Source organism: Oncorhynchus nerka, linkage group LG9b (assembly GCF_034236695.1).
Source record: "Oncorhynchus nerka isolate Pitt River linkage group LG9b, Oner_Uvic_2.0, whole genome shotgun sequence".
Lineage (NCBI taxonomy): Eukaryota > Metazoa > Chordata > Actinopteri > Salmoniformes > Salmonidae > Oncorhynchus > Oncorhynchus nerka.
Window position 1 is genome coordinate 54714195 of NC_088424.1, and position 10000 is coordinate 54724194.

Sequence of the window (10000 nt, forward strand, 5' to 3'; positions counted from 1 at the left end):
TTCATGCCTTAAGCTACTGACACATTGCAGCATGTTGTGACCTCTGGTGACCAGATAGAGGCATATTTCCTGGTTAGGGGTGTTTGTACATAATGTCTGTATATCCCCTCATCACATGAGAAAGAGTTTATCATTTAAGCCTCTTATTTTAATGTCATTCCCTGAAAATGTCATATTTCATGCCTTAAGCTACTGACACATGCAGCATGTTGTTATGACCTCTGGTGACCAGATAGAGGCATATTTCCTGGTTAGGGGTGTTTGTACATAATGTCTGTATATCCCCTCATCACATGAGAAAGAGTTTATCATTATAAGCCTATTATTTTAATGTCATTCCCTGAAAATGTCATATTTCATGCCTTAAGCTACTGACACATTGCAGCATGTTGTGACCTCTGGTGACCAGATAGAGGCATATTTCCTGGTTAGGGGTGTTTGTACATGATGTCTGTATATCCCCTCATCACATGAGAAAGAGTTTATCATTTTAAGCCTTTTTATGTCATTCCCTGAAAAAGTCATATTTCATGCCTTAAGCTACTGACACATTGCAGCATGTTGTGACCTCTGGTGACCAGATAGAGGCATATTTCCTGGTTAGGGGTGTTTGTACATAATGTCTGTATATCCCCTCATCACATGAGAAAGAGTTTATCATTATAAGCCTATTATTTTAATGTCATTCCCTGAAAATTCATATTTCATGCCTTAAGCTACTGACACACTGCCACATTGTTATACTGGTCTAGGGGTGTAGATAGACATAGATCATGGTTCCCCTCATCACATGATGAGTTTATCATTATAAGGTATTTTATTCATTCCCTGAAAATGTCATTATTCATGCCTATTATTGGTTCCCAGGTGCAAAATCCAAATCCATAATAATTCTAAAAGTGTCCATAAAGCACTCAGGACGGTCCCCCATAGTATGATAGTCCCATAGTGGGCATTAATATCAGAATGAGGGAAAAGTGCATTTTGGAGAGTATTTTAATTTTTGGGTTCCCAGGTGCATCCAAATCCAAATCCATAATAATTCCCAAAAGTGTCCATAATATCAGCACTCAGGTGCATTTTGGAGAGTATTTTAATTTTTGGGTTCCCAGGTGCACATCCCATAAAGCACTTCTCCGGATATAGTGGGGGCCAGTGCATAGTATTTTAATTTTTGGGTTCCCCCATAAATCCATAATAATTCTAATATCAGGGATAGAGGGCCGTAGTAGGGTGCACTCAGGAACACTGGAGGTGCATTCTGGAGAGTATTTTAATTTTTGGGTTCCCAGGTGCACATTTTCAATCACCAGGTGCACGGATGTATGAGGGGCTCATCCACGGATAGAGGGCCGTAGTAGGGTGCTCCTATAGCACTGGGCATGAATATCAGGAACACTGGCAGGTGCATTCTGGAGAGTATTTTAATTTTTGGGTTCCCAGGTGCACATCCAAATCCAAATCCATAATAATTCTAAAAGTGTCCATAAAGCACTCAGGACGGTCCCCCACGGAAAGAGGGCCCTTAATGAATAGTCCCATAGTGGGTTCCCATGCAATATCAAATGAGGGAAAAGTATATTTTGGAAAATTTTAATTTTTGGGTTCCCAGGTGCACATCCAAATCCATAATAATTCAAAAGTGTCCATAAAGCACAGGACGGTCCCCCACGGAAAGAGGGCCCTAGTATGATAGTCCCATAGTGGGCATTAATATCAGAATGAGGGAAAAGTGCATTTTGGAGAGTATTTTAATTTTTGGGTTCCCAGGTGCACATCCAAATCCAAATCCATAATAATTCTAAAAGTGTCCATAAAGCAAAGTAGGGTGCTCCTATAGCGGGCATGAATATCAGGAACACTGGCAAAAGTGTCCATAGGTGCACATCAATCACCAGGTGCACGGTCTCCCACGGATAGAGGGCCGTAGTAGGGTGCTCCTATAGCGGGCATGAATATCAGGAACACTGGCAGGTGCATTCTGGAGAGTATTTTAATTTTTGGGTTCCCAGGTGCACATTTTCAATCACCAGGTGCACGGATGTATGAGGGGCTCATCCATTTTCAATCACCAGGTAGGGTGCTCCTATAGCGGGCATGAATATCAGGAACACTGGCAGGTGCATTCTGGAGAGTGCATTTTTTAATTTTTGGGTTCCCAGGTGCACATCCAAATCCAAATCCATAATAATTCTAAAAGTGTCCATAATGAATATCAGCACTGGCAGGTATTTTAATTTTTGGGTTCCCAGGTGCACATCCAAATCCAAATCCATAATAATTCTAAAAGTGTCCATAAAGCACTCAGGACGGTCCCCCACGGAAAGAGGGCCCTAGTATGATAGTCCCATAGTGGGCATTAATATCAGAATGAGGGAAAAGTGCATTTTGGAGAGTATTTTAATTTTTGGGTTCCCAGGTGCACATCCAAATCCAAATCCATAATAATAAAAAGTGTCCATAAAAGTGTCCATAAAGCACTCAGGACGGTCTCCCACGGATAGAGGGCCGTAGTAGGGTGCTCCTATAGCGGGCATGAATATCAGGAACACTGGCAGGTGCATTCTGGAGAGTATTTTAATTTTTGGGTTCCCAGGTGCTTTTCAATCACCAGGTGCACGGATGTATGAGGGGTTCTCATCCACGGGCATAGAGGGCCGTAATGCTCCTATAGGGGCATGAATATCAGGAACACTGGCAGGTGCATTCTGGAGAGTATTTTAATTTTTGGGTTCCCAGGTGCACATTTTCAATCACCAGGTGCACGGATGTATGAGGGGCTCATCCACGGATAGAGGGCCGTAGTAGGGTGCTCCTATAGCGGGCATGAATATCAGGAACACTGGCAGGTGCATTCTGGAGGCAGTATTTTAATTTTTGGGTTCCCAGGTGCACATCCAAATCCAAATCCATAATAATTCTAAAAGTGTCCATAAAGCACTCAGGACGTGTCCATAAAGCACTCCCCCCACGGAAAGAGGGCCCTAGTATGATAGTCCCATAGTGGGCATTAATATCAGAATGAGGGAAAAGTGCATTTTGGAGAGTATTTTAATTTTTGGGTTCCCAGGTGCACATCCAAATCCAAATCCATAATAATTCTAAAAGTGTCCATAAAGCACTCAGGACGGTCTCCCACGGATAGAGGGCCGTAGTAGGGTGCTCCTATAGCGGGCATGAATATCAGGAACACTGGCAGGTGCATTCTGGATGAATATCAGAACACTGTATTTTAATTTTTAATTTTTGGGTTCCCAGGTGCACATTTTCAATCACCAGGTGCACGGATGTATGAGGGGCTCATCCACGGATAGAGGGCCGTAGTAGGGTGCTCCTATAGCGGGCATGAATATCAGGAACACTGGCAGGTGCATTCTGGAGAGTATTTTAATTTTTGGGTTCCCAGGTGCACATTTTCAATCACCAGGTGCACGGATGTATGAGGGGCTCATCCACATTCTGGATAGAGGGCACATTTTCAATCACCAGGTGCACGGATGTATGAGGGGCTCATCCACGGATAGAGGGCCGTAGTAGGGTGCTCCTATAGCGGGCATGAATATCAGGAACACTGGCAGGTGCATTCTGGAGAGTATTTTAATTTTTGGGTTCCCAGGTGCACATCCAAATCCAAATCCATAATAATTCTAAAAGTGTCCATAAAGCACTCAGGACGGTCCCCCACGGAAAGAGGGCCCTAGTATGATAGTCCCATAGTGGGCATTAATATCAGAATGAGGGAAAAGTGCATTTTGGAGAGTATTTTAATTTTTGGGTTCCCAGGTGCACATCCAAATCCAAATCCATAATAATTCTAAAAGTGTCCATAAAGCACTCAGGACGGTCTCCCACGGATAGAGGGCCGTAGTAGGGTGCTCCTATAATGAATATCAGGAACACTGGCAGGTGCATTCTGGATATTTTAAATTTTTGGGTTCCCAGGTGCACATTTTCAATCAAAGGTGCACGGATGTATGAGGGGAATATCAGGAACACTCATCCAGGTGTCCATAAAGCACTCAGGACGGTCTCCCACGGATAGAGGGCCGTAGTAGGGTGGGCATGAATATCAGGAACACTGGCAGGTGCATTCTGGAGTATTTTAATTTTTGGGTTCCCAGGTGCACATCAATCACCAGGTGCACGGATGTATGAGGGGCTCATCCACGGATAGAGGGCCGTAGTAGGGTGCTCCTATAGCGGGCATGCAGGTGCATTCTGGAGAGTATTTTAATTTTTGGGTTCCCAGGTGCACATTTTCAATCACCAGGTGCACGGATGTATGAGGGGCTCATCCACGGATAGAGGGCCGTAGTAGGGTGCTCCTATAGCGGGCATGAATATCAGGAACACTGGCAGGTGCATTCTGGAGAGTATTTTAATTTTTGGGTTCCCAGGTGCACATCCAAATCCAAATCCATAATAATTCTAAAAGTGTCCATAAAGCACTCAGGACGGTCCCCCACGGAAAGAGGGCCCTAGTATGATAGTCCCATAGTGGGCATTAATATCAGAATGAGGGAAATTAATATCAGTGCATTTTGGAGAGTATTTTAATTTTTGGGTTCCCAGGTGCACATCCAAATCCAAATCCATAATAATTCTAAAAGTGTCCATAAAGGTGCACATCAAATCCATAACGGTGTCCATAAAGCACTCAGGACGGTCCCACGGATAGAGGGCCGTAGTAGGGTGCTCCTATAGCGGGCATGAATATCAGGAACACTGGCAGGTGCATTATTTTAATTTTTGGGTTCCCAGGTGCACATTTTCAATCACCAGGTGCACGGATGTATGAGGGGCTCATCCACGGATAGAGGGCCGTAGTAGGGTGCTCCTATAGCGGGCATGAATATCAGGAACACTGGCAGGTGCATTCTGGAGAGTATTTTAATTTTTGGGTTCCCAGGTGCACATTTTCAATCACCAGGTGCACGGATGTATGAGGGGCTCATCCACGGATAGAGGGCCGTAGTAGGGTGCTCCTATAGCGGGCATGAATATCAGGAACACTGGCAGGTGCATTCTGGAATTTTGGAATTTTTAATTTTTGGGTTCCCAGGTGCAATTTTCAATCACCAGGTGGGATGTATGAGGGGCTCATCCACGGATAGAGGGCACGTCATTTCCTATAGGGGCATGAATATCAGGAACACATGGCAGGTGCATTCTGGAGATATTTTAATTTTTGGGTTCCCAGAATATCAGGAACACTGGCATGCATTCAAAATTTTTGGGTTCCCAGGTGCACATCCAAATCCAAATCCATAATAAGTGTCCATAAAGCACTCAGGACGGTCCCCCACGGAAAGAGGGCCCTAGTATGATAGTCCCATAGTGGGCATTAATATCAGAATGAGGGAAAAGTGCATTTTGGAGAGTATTTTAATTTTTGGGTTCCCAGGTGCACATCCAAATCCAAATCCATAATAATTCTAAAAGTGTCCATAAAGCACTCAGGACGGTCTCCCACGGATAGAGGGCCGTCTCCTATAATAAAGGAATCCTCAGGAACACTGGCAGGTGCATTCTGGAGAGTATTTTAATTTTTGGGTTCCCAGGTGCACATTTTCAATCACCAGGTGCATGTATGAGGGCTCATCCACGGATAGAGGGCCGTAGGGGAATATCCTATAGCGGGCATTCTGGAATATTTTTGGGTTCCCAACACTGGCAGGTGCATTCTGGAGGAGTATCCTTTGAATATCAGGAACACTTGGAGTATTTTAATTTTTGGGTTCCAGGTGCACATTTTCATCCATCAGTTTCCTAGGTGGCAGGTGCATTCTGATATTTTAATTTTTGGGTTCCCAGGTGCATTTTCAATCAGTGTCCATAAAGCACATCCCGGATAGAGGGCCGTAGTAGATAGCTCCTATAGGCCGGGCATGAATATCAGGAACACTGGCAGGTGCATTCTGGAGAGTATTTTAATTTTTGGTTCCCAGGTGCACATTTTCAATCACCAGGTGCACGGATGTATATCAGGTAGGGTGCTCCTATAGGGGCATGAATATCAGGAACACTGGCAGGTGCATTCTGGAGAGTATTTTAATTTTTTAATTTTTGGGTTCCCAGGTGCACATCCAAATCCAAATCCATAATAATTCTAAAAGTGTCCATAAAGCACTCAGGACGGTCCCCCACGGAAAGAGGGCCCTAGTATGATAGTCCCATAGTGGGCATTAATATCAGAATGAGGGAAAAGTGCATTTTGGAGAGTATTTTAATTTTTGGGTTCCCAGGTGCACATCCAAATCCAAATCCATAATAATTCTAAAAGTGTCCATAAAGCACTTAATATCAGGAGAGGGAAAAGTGCATTTTGGAGAGTATTTTAATTTTTGGGTTCCCAGGTGCACATCCAAATCCAAATCCATAATAATTCTAAAAGTGTCCATACTCAGGACCCAGGTCCAAATCCCACGGATGTCCATAAGGGCCGTAGTGTGCTCCTATAGCGGGCATGAATATCAGGAACACTGGCAGGTGCATTCTGGAGAGTATTTTAATTTTTGGGTTCCCAGGTGCACATTTTCAATCACCAGGTGCACGGATGTATGAGGGGCTCATCCACGGATAGAGGGCCGGATAGTAGGGTGCTCCTATAGCGGGCATGAATATCATGAATATCAGAACACTGGCAGGTGCATTCTGGAGAGTATTTTAATTTTTGGGTTCCCAGGTGCACATTTTCAATCACCAGGTGCACGGATGTATGAGGGGCTCATCCACGGATAGAGGGCCGTAGTAGGGTGCTCCTATAGCGGGCATGAATATCAGGAACACTGGCAGGTGCATTCTGGAGAGTATTTTAATTTTTTTTTGGGTTCCCAGGTGCACATCCAAATCCAAATCCATAATAATTCTAAAAGTGTCCATAAAGCACTCAGGACGGTCCCCCACGGAAAGAGGGCCCTAGTATGATAGTCCCATAGTGGGCATTAATATCAGAATGAGGGAAGTGCATTTTGGAGAGTATTTTAATTTTTGGGTTCCCAGGTGCACATCCAAATCCAAATCCATAATAATTCTAAAAGTGTCCATAAAGCACTCAGGACGGTCTCCCACGGATAGAGGGCCGTAGTAGGGTGCTCCTATAGCGGGCATGAATATCAGGAACACTGGCAGGTGCATTCTGGAGAGTATTTTAATTTTTGGGTTCCCAGGTGCACATTTTCAATCACCAGGTGCACGGATGTATGAGGGGCTCATCCACGGATAGAGGGCCGTAGTAGGGTGCTCCTATAGCGGGCATGAATATCAGGAACACTGGCAGGTGCATTCTGGAGAGTATTTTAATTTTTGGGTTCCCAGGTGCACATCCAAATCCAAATCCATAATAATTCTAAAAGTGTCCATAAAGCACTCAGGACGGTCCCCCACGGAAAGAGGGCCCTAGTATGATAGTCCCATAGTGGGCATTAATATCAGAATGAGAATGAGGGAAAAGTGCATTTTGGAGAGTATTTTAATTTTTGGGTTCCCAGGTGCACATCCAAATCCAAATCCATAATAATTCTAAAAGTGTCCATAAAGCACTCAGGACGGTCTCCCACGGATAGAGGGCCGTAGTAGGGTGCTCCTATAGCGGGCATGAATATCAGGAACACTGGCAGGTGCATTCTGGAGAGTATTTTAATTTTTGGGTTCCCAGGTGCACATTTTCAATCACCAGGTGCACGGATGTATGAGGGGCTCATCCACGGATAGAGGGCCGTAGTAGGGTGCTCCTATAGCGGGCATGAATATCAGGAACACTGGCAGGTGCATTCTGGAGAGTATTTTAATTTTTGGGTTCCCAGGTGCACATCCAAATCCAAATCCATAATAATTCTAAAAGTGTCCATAAAGCACTCAGGACGGTCCCCCACGGAAAGAGGGCCCTAGTATGATAGTCCCATAGTGGGCATTAATATCAGAATGAGGGAAAAGTGCATTTTGGAGAGTATTTTAATTTTTTTTGGGTTCCCATGCACATCCAAATCCAAATCCATAATAATTCTAAAAGTGTCCATAAAGCACTCAGGACGGTCTCCCACGGATAGAGGGCCGTAGTAGGGTGCTCCTATAGCGGGCATGAATATCAGGAACACTGGCAGGTGCATTCTGGAGAGTATTTTAATTTTTGGGTTCCCAGGTGCACATTTTCAATCACCAGGTGCACGGATGTATGAGGGCTCATCCACGGATAGAGGGCCGGATAGTAGGGTGCTCCTATAGCATGAATATCAGGAACACTGGCAGGTGCATTCTGGAGAGTATTTTAATTTTTGGGTTCCCAGGTGCACATTTTCAATCACCAGGAATGCACTGGATGCATTCTGAGGGGTGCACATCAATCACCAGGTGCACGGATGTAGAGGGGCTCATCCACGGATAGAGGGCCGTAGTAGGGTGCTCCTATAGCGGGCATGAATATCAGGAACACTGGCAGGTGCATTCTGGAGAGTATTTTAATTTTTGGGTTCCCAGGTGCACATCCAAATCCAAATCCATAATAATTCTAAAAGTGTCCATAAAGCACTCAGGACGGTCCCCCACGGAAAGAGGGCCCTAGTATGATAGTCCCATAGTGGGCATTAATATCAGAATGAGGGAAAAGTGCATTTTGGAGAGTATTTTAATTTTTGGGTTCCCAGGTGCACATCCAAATCCAAATCCATAATAATTCTAAAAGTGTCCATAAAGCACTCAGGACGGTCTCCCACGGATAGAGGGCCGTAGTAGGGTGCTCCTATAGCGGGCATGAATATCAGGAACACTGGCAGGTGCATTCTGGAGAGTATTTTAATTTTTGACCTTCCATTGGTGCACCATTGGCCCCCATTGATAATAGGTCCGTATAAAGTCCCCACGGGTGCTCCATAGCGGGCATGAATATCAGGAACACTGGCAGGTGCATTCTGGAGTATTTTAATTTTTGACCTTCCATAAATCCCTCAGGCCGGCCCCCATTGATAAAGGTCCGTAGTAGGGTGCTCCATAGCGGGCATGAATATCAGGAACACCGGCAGGTGCATTCTGGAGTATTTTAATTTTTGACCTTCCATAAATCCCTCAGGCCGGCCCCCATTGATAAAGGTCCGTAGTAGGGTGCTCCATAGCGGGCATGAATTTCTGGAACACCGCTAAGTGTATTTAGGTTACCAGGTGCCGATTTTCAATCACCAGGTGCACGGCTGTGAAAAGTGTGGACTCTGTCATTTTTTCGACCAAATTCTGTAATTTTCAAAAAATGATTAAAAATACTTCCCGAAGAGCTAGAGTTTCCAAATTTCGTGTGATATCCTCTCTCTCAATGGGCAACAAGTAGAGCATGTAAAAAAAAGTTCGCATCCACAGGAACCTATGCTCCTGGTAACATGCACTTTTTTTCCAAAACGTAAAACACGATTTTCTATTAAAATGTTTCATACAAAAACGGTTTTAATTAAATGAAAATGCTCGTCTATGTGTGCCCTTTCGTTTAAAAAAAACCCCATCCAGATTGGATGTGTACTTTTTGATTTATTCACGTTTTGGTGTCCCGGAATTTGACCCACAATTGCGCAGCACACATTGACCCTTTCATATTCGGGACTTCCATCGATAAATTGGCCTGCCCGGTAAATACACACTCAGTGCCGGGGTAAGCAGACAGGTACCGGCGCGATTTCAGAAACCTGGTTTTTGACAACAAGACTTCCATGTCCTAGAGAGACGGGGGTGGTGTCAAACTGTTCAGCCCGAATAGAAAATGAGTAATGGGCACTTTTGAGGGATGTGAGCCCCTCGGAACCATGGTACTTTGGACATTTTCCGCCGGCGACCGATTTAGCCCCTTCGGCGCCCGATTTGTCCTAACTTTTGATCCACGTTTCCCAGCTTGGTGGTGGGAGGATATTGAGCCTTGTCCTGGGCAGGTGCTCTATCCCAGCTATTGCCTTGTGGGTTTGGTTCATCAATGACCATGGTTCTGGTCCAATGAAGGTGCCCGTCCCTTCGGCGACCGATTGGT